Source organism: Anabrus simplex, chromosome 2, assembly GCF_040414725.1.
Source record: "Anabrus simplex isolate iqAnaSimp1 chromosome 2, ASM4041472v1, whole genome shotgun sequence".
NCBI lineage: Eukaryota > Metazoa > Arthropoda > Insecta > Orthoptera > Tettigoniidae > Anabrus > Anabrus simplex.
The window spans coordinates 528,381,615-528,401,616 of record NC_090266.1 but is presented as its reverse complement, the minus strand read 5'-3'; the positions used below and the strand labels follow the sequence as shown (position 1 = coordinate 528,401,616).

General features: G+C 38.9%; 1 protein-coding gene across 3 annotated transcripts in view; it reads left to right on the top strand.

Moving 5' to 3' along the window:
- LOC136862909 (tetratricopeptide repeat protein 39B) overlaps nt 1-20,002 on the top strand; it is a 545,055-nt gene that overhangs the window by 10,485 nt on the left and 514,568 nt on the right. The window contains exon 1 of one of the 3 annotated variants that reach the window (XM_068226206.1): nt 8,688-8,780. The exons of the other annotated variants lie outside the window; for them this stretch is intronic. The gene's annotated coding sequence lies outside the window, so the exon portion shown is untranslated. Of the gene's footprint in view, nt 1-8,687; nt 8,781-20,002 lie in introns of those variants that run through there. 3 annotated transcript variants of the gene reach the window in all.

The window sequence follows — 20,002 nt, the reverse complement described above, 5'->3', positions numbered from 1 at the left end:
TTTGGCAAGGACCAGTGCGGTATTGTGTATTATGCACTCTTTAAGCCCAGCGAAACCATTAATGCTCAATGCTACCACCAACAAATGATTAATTTAAATATTGAATTGATCAAAAGATGACCAGATTGGGCCAGAAGACATGGCAAGGTGATTTTGTTACACGACAGTGCGCTGTCTCACACAGCAAAACTAGTGAAAACACTTTGAAATCGTTTGGATGGGACATCCTTCTGCGCCATCTATCACCTATTTTTGATAAAGACAAAGTCTATCATAGTGCATTGGCACTGCTGGTGGCTACAATTAGCTTACGCAGTGGCCTAAACGGTATGCACTAGCCAGTGTCTTGGTAGGTGTGCTAGGTACCAACTGACGAGCCCAGCCTAGCACACGGGGGCGAAACGCTGGCAACCAGGAATGAGTTAGCTGGAAAATTTATAATGTCCAATAACGGAGCATTTATATTAGTATTACCTATCACCTCTTTGCATCAATAGGGCACACGTTCGCAGAACAGCACTTCAGCAATTTCGTGGAAGTTGGAAAATGGTTCGACGAATGGTTTGCCGCAGTTTTTCTGGCATGATATTGATAACTTCCCTGAAAGATGGGTGACGTGTGTAGAAGCCGCTGGCCAATACTTTGAATAAATGAAAAGTGAATTTCCCTTGAAAATTATGTGTTTTCTTTATCACAAAAACCAGCAAAAACTTATATATACAACTGGTAGTAATTCTTCTTCTGAAACCTGACAAAAATCCTAAGTATGCAGGAGGTTACAGCCCTATTTGTCTAACTGTCTAAGTTGTTTGAGAGGATGGTGAATTGCTGACTTGTGTGGTGCCTGGAGAAAAGAGGAATTTTGTCTGAGTACCAGTATGGTTTTCGAGCTACTTGCTCGACCACTGACCACTTGGAACGCCTGGAGAGTTCTATCCAGAATGCTTTTCTCCGCAAACAGCATTTGGTGGCTGTTTTCTTTGACTTTAAAAAAAGTCTATGATACCACATGGCAATACGGCATCCTTTCAGTCCTGCATCAATGGAATTTCCGAGGTAACTAGCCGGTTGTTATTGCAAATTTTTTGTCCTTCCGTCTACTTCTTGTCCGAGTAGGGAAGATATATTCTCAATACCACGTTCAGGAAAATGGAGTCCCGTAGGGATTGGTTTTCAGTGTTGCTCTGTTCGCAATTGCCATAAACGGTATTGTCGCTGCCGCTGGTTGAGCAGTGATACCATCGCTATATGTAGACAATTCTCTGCATTATAAATCGCAAAATATGGCCATCGCCGAGCGACAAATACAGCAAGCAATTAGGAGAGTGGAACAGTTTGGTAGCAAATTATGGTGGGAGCCACACGTGTGGCAGATAAAAGCGAAATGCACTCAGAAGCTGAATATATTGAAGTTTCTTAGTGGCAGTTTTTATATGGCACATATGGTATCCAGCTTAGACTATGGCAGTGCATCATACGGATCAGCAAGTCACAAAGCGTCCTTGCGAAACTGAATAGCATCCACCACAGCGGAGTTAGGTTAGCAACAGGAGCTTTTTGTACAAGCCCTATTGCTAGCCTGCTCGCTGAATCTGGGGTGCCACCTTTATATGTGAGGCGCCAGCAAATGCTTCTGTCCTATGCTGCAAATTTGTGACAGATGCCACTTCACCCACGCTATCCCTGCATATTCCACAATGGAAACTGTTGGCTGTATGCTGCTTATCCTCGAGCAATGCAACCAGTTGGAATACACTGGGATAGCTGTCACAGATTGTTTGATGTTCCTCCAGTTCCTTGTCTTGTCAGACAGCCAAGTAGGGTACCTCCTGAAATAATTCTAGATTCACCCATCGACCCAGAGGAAAACACCCACCAGTCCATATACCGAAGACTCTTCCTGTCCGTTGTTGGCCAGTCCCCCGATTCGGTTGTTTGCATGGATGGTTCGAGTGCAAAAGCAGGAGTAAGTTATCCATTTGTTGTTGACAATAACAGGTTTCTTTTTCCTCTATCGGAAGACTGTAGTGTGTATACAGCAGAACTCTATGTTATCTGTGAAGCTCTGCATTACATGCTCTTCAATTAGCGCCGGCACTTTCTGTTATGTACCAACCCCTTGAGCTCGCAACATTCTATTAATACATGTTTACCTCGGAACCCTCTGGTGCAGCAGATCTAGGACCTGCTGGCTGGGTGTTCGGATGCCGGCACCAGAATCACATTTATGTGGCTCATAAGCCACATGGGTGTAGAGGGAAAAGAGTTAGCTGGTAAGGCTGCCAAAGAGGCTGTTACATTGCCCGCATTGCCTTACAAGGTTCCAGCCAGTGATATTCACTCTCAGCAGAGACATCTGGTTATATCCCATTGGGAGATGGAGTGGAAGGCCCCCCCTCTGCCAAATATGCTGAGAGCGAAAAAGGAACAATGAAGGCATGAAGGATTTCCTTTCGGGCTTCTGGGAGGGAAGCAGTGGTATAAGGTTGTCTTCGGATCGGCCACGGTATAGTAATGCACTCCTATTTACTGAAGGGAGGACCCCCTTCCCCCCGGGGTGTATTTCGGCTGTCATCTTACCATGGTACACACCCTTACGGAGTGCGTGGATCTGGCCGAACTGCGCCGCAGTCTAAAACTCCCAAATACCATCTCCCTCATCCTGCAGGATGTCGACCTGTCAGCGAACCTCGTCATCAGTTTTATAAGGGATAGTGGGCTGTTTTATCATATCTGTCTGTCTGTTAGGTCATCAGCCCAGCGGCTGTTTGGATCATCAAATAGCACCACCAAAGGCTATGCAGTTATAGGAAAACCACAAAAAAGCCAATGGCAGAACCCAAATGAGGCGTACTAGGCAAGATGAGGAGGTAGGTAGTTTGCCATTGCTTTCCTCACTGGACCAGAGGGTGCCACTGCAGCACAACTGATCCTATGAGCACACCTGTCATAACATTTAAAGTCAAGAATTTCATGTTTGGTCCGTATTGAATAGAGATTACAAAACAATAAGTTAAATTGTACAAAATCCACCTTTCCAATACAAGATATGTTGTTCATTAAAATTACATCATCATTTATTAAATGGTACCGGTTTCAACATCCATGAACGTCATCATCAGCGAAATAGGGTCATTATACAAAGATACACATTAAATTTAAAACCCATAAAATTGACCGTCGTAATTAAAACTATCTAGAACAAGTTAAAATATAAAGCATATTATTATGCTAAATGTCCAGATTTGAATATATAATTAGTACAAGATTGACAACTTGTTAGCAAGAATGTCTAAAAGTACGAACTGATAGACTCAATGGCAGAAGGATGTTAGTGTGGAGGGATAAAGGCTAAGTTAGGAATGAAGTAGTTAAATGAAGAAGTGCATATAAATTGGTCTCGGGGATAGGTTTTAATTTTAGAGACTAACAAGTTGTCAATCTTGTACTAATTACGTATTCAAATCTGGACATTTCGCATAAATATGCTTTATATTTTAACTTGTTATAGATAGTTTTTAATTATGAGATTCAATTTTATGTGTTTTAACTTTAATGTGTATCTTTGTATAATGACCCTATTTGGCTGATGATGACGTCCATGGATGTCTTGTATTGAAAAGGTGGATCTTGTGCAATTTAACTTATTGTTTTGTAACCTTATATAACAGTCAGACACTATTTGTGCACCAAATGTCATTACTCAGCACCACTCATACCCCAGCAGCTTCCATATTGTCACAGCCAAGGATGAGACTGGGACTTTGGTGGAAGCTACACTTTGCTCTGGCCTGTGCCAAGAGACGAATACAAATATACAAAAATATTAGTCTTTATATTATTGTTTACTACATTTTATTCTATTGACTCTGTTGTAGTCTGTTAGTATATATACTTTTTGTTGCTAGTGGTTTTACGTTGCACCGACACAGATGGGTCTTATGGCAACGATGGGATAGGAAAGGCCTAGGAGTTGGAAGGTAGCAGCCATGGCCTTAATTAAGGTACAGCCCCAGCATTTGCCTGGTGTAAAAATGGGAAAACAAGGAAAACCATCTTCAGGGCTGCCGACGGTGGGATTCGAACCCACTATCTCCCGGATGCAAGCTCACAGCCACGTGCCTCTAACCACACGGCCACTAGTATATTTTAATGTGGGTTTTTTAAATATTATTTTGGATAATGTATATTACTCCCTTCCAAGGCAGTGTACTGTAATCCATATTTTCTATCATTTTAACAGAAAATAAGACATTTCGAATTAGACCCACTGATTGTTTTAAACTCATAATCATTCTTTCTTCATCATTGTTTGTTTTAAATTCTAGTAAGTGGATACATTTTAAAATTTTAATTATCATGTCATTTTGTTTCACCTTGTACAATTAGGGGCTGATTACGTAGATGTTTAAACAACAAGCATCACCATAATCATAAAAAAATACAAATGTATTTTGTGTATTATAGTCTTAAGCAACCTATGACAAATTTTTCATGCTGATATCTAGTGTTCAAATGTTTTTCACGTGTATTATTCTTCGTAGAAATAGGGTGCCATATATATTTTTTCTTGCATTCATTTTGTACAGGGTAGAGTGTAGTTTTAGTGATTGTGGTCTCGGGGATAGGTTTATGTCAGGAAAAAGGTGGATGATAGGCTACCAAAATGACTTGCAGACTTGGCTCTGTCGGGTAAAAAAGGCAGTGGACAATATACAGGATGATATTTAAGCTCTGTATTTAATGATTTCCAGATAAAATATAGAGAAGCAGAAGGAGACAAAGCTACCTGTAAATAGAGAACTATGGATGTATACTTCATACACAGACTTTCAGATTTGATGTTTATAAAGTAATGACATTAATTGCAATTCAGCCAGTGAATGAAAGGACGTAGAGTGCTGAGTGAGCGATGAGAGTAAAAAGTACGAAGATGAGCGCAGTAACCGAACATGGGATCCTCAAGTGAGCAATACCGGTGCACTACTGGCAGGTGGCAGTGCAGGTTGAAAGTGAAATTCATAAAAATTCTCAACAATCACTGTAATATTATGCAAATGGTGTTAACATCAGTTATGGTGAAGGTGGTATTGGTGATTGGTGGTATTGAGTAAATCCTGGGCCTTGGACTGTCTTGGGAGGATATGGAGAAGCTCAAGAAGGTTATGAAAGAAGTTGTTAAGTGGATAAGCAAGGGAAATATTGTTGTTCTTTGGGTAATCAGTCCATAGGCTATTTTGATACAGCGCTCCACTCCACCCTGTCCTGTGCTAACCGTTTCATTTCTATGTAAGTACTACATCCTACATCTGTTGTAACTTGGTTGCCATATCCATATCCTGGTCTACCCCTACCATTCTTACTGGCTACACTTACCTCAAAAACTAACTGAATAAGTCCTGGGTGTTGTAATGGTAGATACAAAATAAATCTATATTGATGATAATAATAATAATAATAATAATAATAATAATAATAATAATAATAATAATAATAATAATAATAATAATGATATTGATAGGGCAAGGTCCCCTATAATTCATAGCATCGTGAAGTTTCAAGATGAATATGTTCATCCAGTTACGTCAGATGGGTAGATAGAGGCCGTGGTGATAATGGTAGTTTTGAGTTAGCAAGACTGATTGCACTCTCACCCTAGTAAAAAGATCGCGCAGTGGAAACCGTGCATATGAACATGTTAGGAACATGTTAGGTCCATATTAGGAAACAAGAGAAAAGCATAATAAATTTTGAAGACAAATGTATTGAAACAAATCAAACTCTTTACAAATTTTCTCAAAGAGGACCAGAAAACTATACATAAACATTAACCTTAAAATTTGCAACATGTTTCAAAATAAAGCCTACAGGAGAGAAAGTAAGAGAGAAAGAAGCAGGAAAGGAAAGAAGGAGGCAGGAAAAAGGAAAATATCCCTACCTAACGAGAAGTTAATAAGAGCAGCAAGAAATACAAAAAAAGTTACATAATCACAAGCACGGGATACAATACAAATGTCCTCCGAAGTGAAGTCCATACATAGATAGGAACTGCATCATTTATCAGTCAATCACCACATCGACCAGGGCGAAATCATGAATATGCAAGGAAGCTGTTCCACAACAGTCTCATTCAAACTTGCACAATTATAAACATGAATCCGAAGCACAGTTCACGCTTAGGCATGCATAGGACTCACGAAGCACTAGATGTAGAACACGCATAGCTCGAGAGGGAGTTGCACCTGAGTTCATAACTTGGTATAATTCGTAGATAAAAAGAAGGTAAAGACTTGATTAGGAAATGCCATGCTCCCAAATTAAATTTTGAAAGGAAAAGTTGTTCCTTCAGTAGTTCCAAATTTAAAGGAAAGAATTGAAATGTTTGTCATACTTCATCTCAATGTTGGTAGTACTAGCACAGGAAAGGCACTCATGTGCACAGCTCCATAATGACGGAGACGATGTTTGGCGTTCCACTCTCCACACAGGCTAAGGTCCATCTCAATTAACATGGAGAAAAGCTTAGTTTATATATGATTGAGTAGAGGGGAAACAATTGAGGAGAAACACATTGGGAATATTCCAGATGTTACGGGAGTGTGCGCAGCAAACAAAACAGTATCGTGTGACGTCATCATGAGTGCAAGCCGGCAAGAAGGTGGTCAGTTGACAGCAAATGGTGAAGTTGAATAGAGCTGAAGTCCGTAGAAAGTGTGCGATTTTCAATAAATATTTGCGATGAGGTATGAGGCCCAGTTACAGAGAGAAATACGACTCTGTTATAGAAAGATAAGGGTTATATGCATGGCAAATTTTATTGAAATAAATGCCGGTGATGTGACTAGTCCGTTACAGTGTGTAAGGATGTGTCCTACTATTCTATCCCTTCTTTTGGTCAAACTTAGCCGAACTGATCTCCCCTCACCAATTCAATTCAGTATCTCTTCATTTGTGATTCAATCTACCCATCTCATCTTCTGCATTCTTCTGTAACACCACATTTCAAAAGCATTTATTCTTTTTCTTTTTGAGCTCTAGTTATCATGTATGTTTCATTTAGACCATACAATGACATGCTCCAGATGAAAGTCTTCAAAAACGTCTGTCTAATTTATATATCAATGTCCGAAGTGAGTAAATTCCATTGTTAAGAGGGAAGCCATACTTTCCATTGTCGACTCAGTTAAATGTAACTTAAAAGCTTTTCAGTCTGCAAACACACAAGTATAAATATTACAATATAACATACCTGTAAAGAAAAACCCACATTATTAAACAAGGAAAAAAAATACACACTATTAAGCAAGGAATGACAACTTTCGTTCTTAAAAAATCATCATCATGTACTGCCAAATCACATTCAGTGTTTGAAAATACTTTATTTATGTTTATTTCTGTCCAAACACCTATGAATTTGAAATTTGGAAATTATCTTAATGAAGTCCTGCATTGTTTAAACTCCAGTTTTTAAATGGATGTGTAGAATTTGTTTGTTGATTTCCTGTTTCTTTATGTATGTGAATTTAATTTTGGTTCTGATCCATAAGAACTGTGATTGGGGTGTATGTAGTGTATGCTGGATGATGAAGTTCTTTTAAGAATGAAACATGTCATTCTTTGTTTAATAGTGTGTATTTTTATTCTTTGTTTAATATTTTTTTACAGGTATCTTCTTCTTCCTAGCGTTTCCCCTCTGGTGCAGGGTCCGCTGTTCTAATCTTGGCTCACCATTTCGTGTGGTCTTAAGTCCAGAGTCTTCATATCTGCATTCAATCAATCAGTACTGATCTGCATTTAGGGCAGTCGCCCAGGTGGCAGATTCCATATCTGTTGTTTTCCTAGCCTTTACTTAAATGATTTCAAAGAAATTGGAAATTTATTGAACATCTCCCTTGGTAAGTTATTCCAATCCCTAACTCCTCTTCCTATAAATGAATATTTGCCCCAGTTTATCCTCTTGAATTCCAACTTTATCTTCATAGTGTGATCTTTCCTACTTTTAAAGACGCCACTCAAACTGTGTCATGCCAGCACTGCTTTGGACGTCTGCGTGGTCATTGCCCATTAATTTCAAAGGTGTGGGTGAAATTGGCTATTGTTCCAGGTGCAGCATGCAGGATGTGACCATACCTTTGGATACATTTTTCCTGTGCCTTCTCAGTGATGTGTGCAGTGTCCATTTTTTGGCAGACGGTGTTGCTTTTGACATGATGCAGGTGTGTAATGCCCATCGACTAGCAGAGCATGCGCATTTCCATGGTGTATAATTGGCGCTCTGTAGCTTTGTCAACTGGTCGACATTCAACACCGTATAAAGCAACAGGACGTACTACCATGCTGCCTGTATCCTACTTCATACTTCATCACCTATCTCACCATCAGTCTGTAGGCAAGATCCTAGATACCTGAAGCTTACGGTCTTCATTAAGGTCTCTCCGTCAACTTGAATTGAGCCGTTGCTTGGGATGGTTTCCAGGTATTCGGTCTTCTTTTTGTTCAGTCTAAGACCGTACTGTGAGAGGCGGCTGTTCCAATCTTCAACTTGATGTTGCAATCCACTTCTGGTTGTATCAGCAAGTGCAACATCATCTGCGTATAAGAGTCCAAGGGATACCCCTCTGCAGGTCCCGTGTTATTGTGTCCATGACAAGAACAAAGAGCAATGGGGACAATGCGGAGCCTTGGTGTACACCGACTTTCACTGGGAAGCATTCCAAGATGCCGACAGCGGAACGTACATAACTTGTGGTGTTTGTGTACAGCATCTTGATCTCCAATTGGTAAGCATTTCTGGTACACCTTGGTCAATACAGTGGGAACTAGGTTTTGTTGTACCCAAGGTTGCTGTGGCGGTTGCAGTGACAGATTTGCATGTTGTCAGTCGCATTCAGGTTGATGGGAGGAAAATTAACACTGCCTGCTAGTGTCTCCTTTTGGTCTTTCAGCTTCCACCACTTATCTTTTTGGGGGCATTTATCCCCCACTTCTACAATGTTCACAGATCCTTAAGTCTACCGTGAGCAGCTTATGTTGAGGGGCTAAATTTGGCTGCTATAATCACCACTAGTGTAGGTGTTGAGGTGGTTGATGCGCTTTTTGAAAAATGTGTTACCAATAACCATGTCATTTGCCTCGGCAAAATCCAAAATTAGAGTACCATCATCTTTTTGGATACCGTAGCCATTACCGCCATGGCAGCTATAACCATCCTTGGTGTGACCAATATGCCCATTCAGATCACTACAGAGAAGTAGAAACTCATCTTGAGGACACGCTGAAACACTGTCTTGGAGCTCCTGCCAAAACTGTTTTTTCTAGGTCACAACAGTCAGATTGTGGCGCATATGTAGAGAAGACAGAGTCGAGAAGATAGTGTGTCGATAGTAATTGACATAAGGCGGTCTGAATAATGCTGAACCTCAGCGACTCTATCTCGCAGACGATGATGGCATCACCATTCCTCTTGGATGTACCGGGTGGATCAGTTTATAGCCATCTCTAATGTCACGAGATTTCTGACCTTTCCAATGTGTTTCTTGCACACATGTAAGTCCACTTTCCATACTTTCAGCATCGCTGTTAGTTCACGACTGCGTCCAATAAGAGTCCCAATGTTGATCAATAATATGCAAATATGTATGTGATATAAATAAGTATAAGATGGGATAAGTGGATATTGGTGAAGTAAAGGCGGGGGGGGGGGGGGGGAGTGAAGAGACTAATTTAACTTGCCTGTTATAAATTCCTCCCAATAGTTCATCTTGAATCAGCAATCTTCAAATCCGCAGTCCATTAGCTTCTCCACTCAGCTAACAAGTTACTTGACAGGTAGTGATTTAAAACTTATATTCGAGCTTGCATCCGGGAGATAGTCGGTTCGAATCCCACTATCGGCAGCCCTGAAGATGGTTTTCCGTGGTTTCCCATTTTCACACCAGGCAAATGCTGGGGCTGTACCTTAATTAAGGCCACGGCCGCTTCCTTCCAACTCCTAGGCCTTTCCTATCCCATCGTCGCCATAAGACCTATCTGTGTCGGTGCGACGTAAAGCCCCTAGCAAAAAAAAAAAACAAACTTATATTTAGTTAATTATCAGTAAGACAGATGGCACTGCAAAATAATTCATATTTACCCCAAAATATGACTCGTTTGTGTCTCAGCTATTGCCAACTTAACTTCCAAGAGAAAAAAAAAATACATCAAATCACGAGTGTCATCGCCACAGCACATTCCTCCTATAAAATGAGACCATCTGTTCACCTTCCGTGCAGTCATTGAGTGCAGTAGAGACTATACATTTTTAAATTTTTGACGATAATGGCCGGACTTGTGGTAGTCATAAATAAATATGAAGAGGAACTGTGGAAATGTACCTTCATTCTGCATTCCTCTTATTCTGAACTAGTATTGGGCAGACTGGTAATACGAAACAGGAGATTTATACAACTGGTGTCTAACAAAGATTTGTTGATGGCATTCTTGCGTGATGCAAAATTGTTTAAGGAAACTATGAAGTGCCCCGAGTGTCAGTCAACCATGACCTTGGAGGTCACAAAACAAACTGGCGATGGCGTATGATGGGAATGTAATGAAGGACCAAGGCAATCCCGTTGCAAATCTTCTAGAACAATCCACCACAACTCCTGGTTCTCAAAGGAACAAAAATACATCTTCGAGCTGACATGTGAAATAGCCCACAACACCCACTCCACCGACAATCTGGGAATATGTGTTCTCCAAAACCACCATCAATCATGGTGAAGTGCTAATAAATTACTTCAAAACAATATCAGAAGCCATTGGCAACCCCAATAATATTGTGGAGGTAGATAAGAGTAAATTTGGTCAAAGAAAATATTACAGTGGACACTTTGTAGAAGGTCAGTGGGTTTTCTGTGGAGTCGAGAGGGGGTCAGAGAAGTGATTCTTCACGACTTTGGAGGACAGAATGGCCCAATCCCTGATGTCTACAATAAAGCAGTGGATCAAATCCGGCACCATCATAATAACCCACTGCTGGAAATCCTAAGGCACCCTGTAAAAACATGGCTACGACCATTTGACGGTCAACCATTCCATTGAATTTGTTGACAAAATAACAGGCGCACACATGAACACAGTAGAGTCCACATGATGGCAACATGTAAAGGCATTCATACCAGAATACAACAGAAGAAAAAGCCTGTACATTGGCTACCTCGCCACATACATGTTCAATAAACATGGCAAGATTGCTGGAGACTACAAATGCAATAGGTCTGTGCAACACAAAAAAACAGTACTTGCTTCGTGTCTGAAGTGATACTGTCGTCATGGTGCTGATTATGGTTTTAATTGGAAATAAAACTAGACAAAAACAATTCAGTGTTCTATTTCTGTGCCAGTGGTGCTGATTATTGTTTTAAGAGGAAGTACAACTAGACAAAAACAACTCGCTGTTCTCTCCAGTGTTATGTCCGTGGTGGTGATTATTGTTTTGGGAGAAAGTACAACTAGACAAAAACAATGATCACAATTAAAAGGCTGGATTTCCCCACCTAATCAATACTTTTATTTTTATTGAAGTACTTAAAACATTTTTCAGTACCAGTTTTGGCCTTTATAATAGGCCATCTTCAGCTGCTGAAGAACCTTTATCTTTGTTAAAATAACATACTGTACAATGTTAAACACTGCCTATTCTAAGTTTAGGACGAATTATTTCTTAGTTTAAATGATACATTGTTGTGATAAAACATGCGTCGATGAGAACTGTTAGTCTAAAATTATCTAATAATTTGTCGTGAAGTTCCAAGAGAGTGGACGAAAGGGGTCACTATACTAATTTTCAAGAAAGGAGACAGGAAGCAATGTGAAAATTACAGAGGAGTGACACTGGTATCTCATACAGCTAAGATCTTTCAAAGAATCTTTGATGAGCGTATAAGAGAGAGAGTAGAGGGAAAATTGTGTCAAATAATGGAAAGGTATTGGGAATATGGAAGGGACATGGTAGTAACGTTTCTAGACATTGAAAAGGCATATGACAGTGTCCCAAGGAATTTGGTATGGAGCACATAGACAGAGGCACAGATTAGGAATGAAACAATGCAGATGGTAATAGCATTGTATCAAAATTGCAACAGCTGTGTTAGAACCAAAGTGGGTCAAACTGAATGGTTCAGAGTTGAGACAGGTTTAAGACAGGGAAATGTATTGTCTCCCTTACTCTTCATTATCATCATGGCTTTGGTACACTACCCTAGCCAGAGAGAATCTGGAAAAGGGAATGGATGATGATGAAGAAGAAGACGTTCATTGTGAAGTGTCACTGGTCTTGATGTTCCTTTAACACACTCTTTTGATTTCTATATTAAAATGGTAGACACTACTTATTCTAAGTTTAAGGCAGCTCTTCCATACCAAAGAGAACATAATCCAGCCCCCATAGTAAAAGGGGCAGTACACAGAATGTTCCTGACAAACACGTAAGAGATCAACTAGAGACAACAAAAGTAAGTAAAATACACTTACTGTATATTTCACAATACATATCATAGATATTCTCTAACAGAAAACCTTTTTCTTTCTTTCTTTCTTTCTTTCTTTCTTTCTTTCTTTCTTCCATTTAGATATTCTGATACAGCTATCACATATTTCCAACAGATCACAAATTACAAAGGAAGGAAAACTCTCATCATATTAATCCAAAACATGGGGCATAAAACTTAAGACAACCTGACCTCGAGCAGTGCTCAAACTATACGGAGATTTCAACTCAATTTATTCGTTCCACAAAAATTGGCACTTTAAATATAAAATATGTACCAACTTTAATATGGAAATCATAAAAGTGTATCAATAAAACATCATGACAAGTGATATTTCATAAACAAACTTTTAGAAAATTTTAGACCTATTGATGCAAGTTTTATCACAAAATTGTATTACTGTATTTAACTTGTCTAGATCCCATCTCCTTGTATTCCTTCCTTTCTTCAATTTCTTCAACTTCAGATGGCATTTCATGACCAACAAATTGTGGTCAGAGTCCATGTCTGCTCCTGTGGGAAGGTCTTGTACTCCAGCAACTGATTTTTGAATCTGTGCCTTGTCACTAGAGACAGGAATTTGCCTATTTTGTTCCTGTGTTCAGAAACGTAGGCTTTTGAGATATCCGTTTTAGGCCCTTATTAGCTATATTTCATTGGTTTTATTGTGCCTATAAATGCCTATTTCAGGGGTTTGTGCCTATTTGATGCCTTTTGACTGTATTATTAAAGAGACGATTTGTTTCCAGTGCATTATATTGTAGCTAATGTGCTCGACAGAATTATCTTCTCTTTTCTCAATATCTGATTACCCCACGAACAAAAATGGGAATTCTCAGAAGTCACCAGAAATAGTTCTAGGGAAATTTGCAGCAGGAGAAACAAGGGACAATTTGAGCTTGAAGCCTTCAACCCCTCCAACCTCCTAAGACATATGTGAGAACCAGTCAATGCCGAACTATGTTGCACAACCCATACGCCCTATATCTCCCTTTCGATGCGAACTATTGTACGTGTACGCTTTTTGTTCAGAACGTGTTCCGATTTATTGTGTGGTAGAAGAAGATGAAGAAGTGTGTTTGCGGCAATGCCAAAAGAAAAATCGTCGAAGTCCTTACTGGCTGAAGCAGTGGATCAAAGGGGATCCAATTTCACTATGGATGGAAGGGTAGTCTGTTAAGCTTGCAGTAAGGAGGTAAGTTCGTTTGTTCATTTTATCTCTTTTTCGTGATTAAGAACTATGATCGCATTTCATTGTAGCATATGTAGGCCTATTAATTTATGTATTGTGGCAAGTTGTTTTGTTGCAATGCTGCATTAGTCGTGAACTTTCAATAATTATTCTTTTATATTGCTAAAATGTAAATAATCATGAAACTACTGAACGAGGAGTTAGAACGCCGGTGGTCACTTGTCAGAGAATGGATGAAAATTAAATTGGTATTTTGAACTGTGATTCATTTCCTATGAAAGTAGAGATTTACAACTGAAAGGCAATTTTTAAAACGCCCTTTAAAAATTGTGAACCGAGCTCGATAGCTGCAGTCGCTTAAGTGCGGCCAGTTTCCAGTATCCGGGAGATAGTGGGTTCGAACCCCCTGTTGGCAGCCTTGAAGATGGTTCCCGTGGTTTCCCATTTTCACACCAGTCAAATGCTGGGGCTGTACCTTACTTAAGGCCACGGCCGCTTCCTAACCACTCCTAGCCCTTTCCTGTCCCATCGTCGCCATAAGACCTACGTGTGTCGGTGCGACGTAAAGAAACTTCCAAAAAAAATCGTGAATTCTATTACACTTCCGCTAAGCCTTCGTGAAACACAGGTTGCAGATCCAGTGTAGCCCAGTTAGGACAATGTCACAGCACAGTCTAATATATTAGACTGTGGCCACAGCGTGTTTTACAAGTTTGCCAAGGCTATCTTTACAAGACCAGACCAGCGAAAAGAGCGTTGGTCTGGATTGGTGAGGTCCGGATAGTAATCGCTGTGCTTGGGGGGAGAGGGGGGAATCATAGAGTGTCTGAGGGGCGTAAGCTCCCAGGTTAAGAAGTCTCTAGCATCCCATCTAGAGTCTTAATAAATTATGATAAAAATAAGGTTATGGGCGCATGTCATGACAATTTCAAATTACGCGGTTTTTAATTTTCAACGAGGGTGGTGGCCTTGTGGACACACATGATGCAGCATCTATTCCAGGCAACAGAAAATAGTCTTCATGACAGCTGACCTGGCTGACCAAAGCTGGTGAATAGAAACAAATAAAATGTTCACATATCTGAGATTTATAGGGCCTCCATTTTCATTCTCCTCCTTCTTGTTTCTGAATTTGGCCGCCTATGGACCGCACTGTACCTAAGGCTTTCTCTTCTTCTTTTCCTCCCAGAACCTCTTCATCCTTTCATTTCTAATCTTTCTTTCTCAGATATGACCAATTTGGATCTACATTTGGCGGTTTCTCCTGGAATGTATTGATGCTGTACACTCGGCTCCTAAATTCTTTTCTGTTGTGAATCATATCCCTTGTAAGTCCACTGTCAATTGCATCTTTTTTTACCTCTTCTACCCACTTCGCCGAAGCTTTTAGTCCAGTGATGTACTTGAATATTTTCTTAGTTAGCCGTTTCTCATCCATCCTTCCTAGATGCCCATAGAATTTTAGCCTTCACCTTTGAATGCTGACAGTGATTTTTTTCAATGTATTTGTAGAGATCATCAATCATCATTTTTTCTATTCCTCCACTCCCCATCAGCATTTTTCCGTGATCCTAAAATTTTCCTTAAGATTCTCCTCTCCTTTTTTTTTTTTTTTTTTTTTTTTTTTCTCGAGATCTTGAAGCTCACCCTTTTTATACATTGTGAGGCTCTCTGAAGTGTGCTGTAGTGTCTAAGTTTCGCTTTCATTCTTCTATATAAGTAAGAATACTGCTAGGGCCAGCTTGGTGGGTCCTTGGCAAGCATAAAGGATGGATCTCTCCTCTACGCTACTCCGGTATCGTTTCACATCTTTTTATTATATTTTTCACCCGGTGAACTCGACATGATACTGCCAAATTATAACTGAAAATCCTTGAGGACATATTTCCATGTAAATTACTAATTCCCTTGTTCCTGCTTTAAAGTTTTGTACTTCTAGAAAATCATCTGTAATAGTCTTTTTTTATGAAACAGATGCATGATATATACTAAGCATTATTGCCAATTAGCCCAACTGTAGAAATTTAAGATATAGGGGCAGTGTAATTTATATCAATTTTATTATTTTTCAGATCAAATGTGAGAAAAATAGCACATAGATCAACTTAGAAATACAGCAATGCATCTGATACGAATACATATATCTGTATCAATGCAGCCTTTCTACCAGTCCACTTTGGGCAGCGACCAACAAACATTTTCTTCAGACCTATGCACTGCTATGTTGGGAGCTAATATGCCCCTGCAAATTTCAACAAGCTGCCAGGAGCAATCACCAAGTTGGAGAGGAGTGGCATGCCCCTGGTGGAGTCATTTAGGATTGTGAAAGAAGTCAGGGGAAGTTTTGTCCGAACCTCTGGGAAGGCAGCCGCTGTCAGCGAAATAAAACCAGATGAAGTTACTTTACTGAAGTTTTGTCCAATCACTTCCTGTGATGTTGAGAGATCTTTCTCTCAGTACAAAAACATTATGCGTGAGAGGAGAACAAGTTTGTTACCGGAAAACATTGAAACGTTGCTTGTAAATTCTTTTTATAGTAATTGAGTGTGTTTTTAAATTATAAGTAATTTTTTCATGCCTATTTTGTTGCCTATTTTACAGGTTAGTGCCTGTTTAAATGCCTATTTTTTCTAATTTAAGAGCCTATATGCCTGCCTATTTTAACTGTTTTTAGTGCCTATAATTCTCGTCTCTACTTATCACAATGAAGTTGATTTGATACCTTCCAATGTCTCCAGGTTTTGTCACTTATACAGCTGTGGTTTAAGCTGTTTGAATCAAGTATTAGCAAAGACTAAATTATGATCAGTGCAGAATTCAACCAGCTGACTTCCTCTTTCATTCCTTTGTCCCAGTCCGATTTCTCCTACAGCAATTGCCTTCTCTTTCTTGATCACTACATTCCAGTCACCCATCACAATTCATTTCTCACCACTTTTTACATATTGTTTTAAGTTAAATATTTTATCTCTTCATATATTCTTTTGATTTTTTCGTCATCTGCCATACCGTATTTACTCATGTAATTCTCCCCTGGCCCCCCTTTTAAAATTTTTTTGGCCTCAAAAATGTGGAGGGAAAATTACACAAATCTAAATTAAAAATGGAAATGAAAAATCGAACATAATTACATTTCTTATGAAATTTATTTAGGCATAAAATAGTACAAAATTATCAAAAATATGTGTAACACAATTAATTTAAATAAAAAATCAAAGGCAGTAATACATTTTCTAGCAATAATTATACGGAAACCGTTGTATTTTAATGTTGCGCAAGAATTCGCTGAAGATAGGAGCCAGATACCGGGAATAAATTAGAATACTGTATTAGGGTAAAATCTGTAAAATTGCCTATGCTAATATGTATTTCACTTCGTGCGACAGGCTTCGGCAGCCGGCACAATTCCTATCCTCGCCGCTAGATGGGGCTTCATTCATTCCATTTCTGACCCGGACGAACGACTGGAAACAGGCTGTGGATTTTCATTTCATATGTATTTCACGTCAAAGAAATAGACTTACCATGTTATTCATCGTTGCTTTCTTCTGAAGTCTTCTGCAATGAATCGCTGCCATTTTCTTCCATCTCACTGATGCAGTTATCCTAAGTTCATCTAGTTCATTGAAAATTTCAGTTTTTTTGAAACTTTTCACAATAATGTCTTGTGAAATCAGTCCCCATACACGAACAATCCACTCACATATTAATTCTAGTGAAGGCCTCTTGATCTTCCCGGTAGGTGGCAGAGTATGAGAACCTCCCGCTATCCATTAAGAATGTACCTGCTGCACGTTGTCTTTGACTGGCTTGTTGACGTTTATGTCAAGAGGCTGCACGGCTGATGTTTAGTGTTTAGTTGCTGTTTAGTGTTTGTTTGTAGTAACTGCGATTAGTGGTATTTATTTACAATTTTCACACTGAGTACTTCCGTAGGCGTTCGCTAGATTACAAGCTGTAATTTAGGACTGTGTGAAAGAAGAAATATCTCTTTCTTTTTAATATTATTAAAATATCAGTAGGGTTGTTGATAAAAATACTTACAAAGACTCGATATTAAAAAGAGTCATAACTTCGGCAGCGGTTATATTAGTGCAGGCAGTTGACAGGGTATTTCAAATAGGAATTCAACTGTTCCACCTATCATCAAGGTAATAACTTCTTTAAATAATGCGATAATGTTGTAAATTTTTTTTTAAGGAAAGGATTTCAATAGCACATACAGTATTTCACTGGCAAAATAGTTAACAGTCGTTGTATTGTTATTGATTATTGTCGCTCTTCGTATTCAAATATTGAATTGTTGGCTACAGTTGTGAACAAAGGGTGTAATGTATCAAGAAAATATAAATAAAAATCAGCTGATTCTTTTATTCCGATCGTTTGTAGTTCCGAGTAGGCAGTTAAAGTATCCGTAATTTATATTTTACAACCCTTGATCTTTCAGTATTTATGAGCGGTTAGCTAATAATAATCAAGTCCCTATATCCCAATAATTGCAATTCAAGGCCCTGGCGTAGTTTTGAGAGAAGTATTTTTGAGAAATTATTGTAAAAACCACATATTTTACAGCATTTAAGGACACTTTTATTCTCCGTTCAGTGGAGTAGGGAAAATAATAGTAATCCACCATCTGTAAAAATCACATAACCACATTTCAGTTGAGAATTGTAGTGTAGATACGGTATATTAGATAGTATCTTGCCTGTTATATTCGTGTGTATCTTAGTGTGCGGTAAACCTTTCGATACTTTACATTTAACCAAATGGCAGGTTTCATTTCTAATACAGCATAGTAGGATACAGTAGTACTAATATTAATCTGTCTATGCATTTAACTTTGTTGGTAATCCTTGAGTAGTTCTTGTGAATTTCTAACTTTAGGCCTAATTGGAATATTCATTTCTATTTGTGCTTAGTAATAACCTATTGTAATTAGGATACGTCTGAACATAGTTTAACAATTATTGTAGTGTATTGTAGTAATTTATTAGAAATTAGAGTGCTTATTCTATTATTTTGAGTAGTCTTGCAGATTTCAAACTTTATTTCCATTTCTGTTTGTGCTTAGTAATAATCTGTTGTAATTAAGATACGTCTGAATGTAGTTTAAAATTATTGAAGTGTATTGTAGTATCTGAAAGTAGTCTGTACATAGTTTAAAATTATTGTAGTGTATTATAGTATCCTATTAGAAATTAGTGTGTTTATTCTATTACTGTGAAATATTTGTGTAGTATAGTATCTGTGGTATTTGCAGTAACTCTATTACTAGAATTCTGTTGTATTAATTAGGGTAGATTTAACTGCAGTTTAGAATTGTGTAATTCTTGTGTATTATTTTCTGTTTTCAGTAATTAACGGCAATTTTCATCCTGTTAGGGTATTGTAGCAAAAATAAATAAATTGTACAACTAAGTAGTATTGTTGTGTAGTAGTAGCCTATATTAATCACCTTATTGTCGTATGATCATTGTGAACTATCCTAGACAATATTTATTTCCTTTCATTTTTATTTTTGCACAGAATAAGTTATATTATTTTTCCTTTTCTTTTCATTATTCAGTAAAGAATGGCTAAGGAGTGCAAGTGTAGGAACTGTGGGTGTGGCCAGGCATTAAGGAGTATGAGGGACGAGTTGGAGAGTTTGTGGGAGATAATTAGGATTCTCTCAGAGGACAGGAAGGAAAGTAGGTCTCCCTCAAACAATGTACAGGATACAGTAAGTGTAAAAGAGGGATGGGAATAAAGGGGGGAATTGTACAAGAGAGGTGGTCTAATGTTTTAAGGGGAAGGAGATTGCAGGCTAAGGGCTCCATTGAGGATCAGAATTCAGGACAGGTGTCTGTGAGAAATCGGTACGAATCACTGCAGATAGAACAACCGAGGGAAGATGAGGAACAGGGAACTGTTGCTGAGAAGTATGGAAGTAGGAGGTGGGGAAAAGGTAGGAAAGGGAAATGTGGAGTAGTGGATAGGGAAAGACAGGTAGAACAGGGTCATGGGATGGAGAAAAGGGAGGAGGAAGTAGCTTCTGCAGCTGTCAGGAAAGATAGAACTGACCAGGAGGGGAGGGGATCAAATGAGGTGGGTAGGGTTGAGGCTCTGGTCATGGGGGATTCCATTGTTAGACATGTGGGGAAAGTGTATGGAGGAAAGGGAAAGGGAAACAGGGTAGAGTGTTATCCAGGAATTAGGTTAAGGCAGATGTTGAGGAAAGTAGAAGAGGAGGAGGAGGGAAAGGAGAAGGTGGTAGTGTTTCATGTTGGTACTAACAACG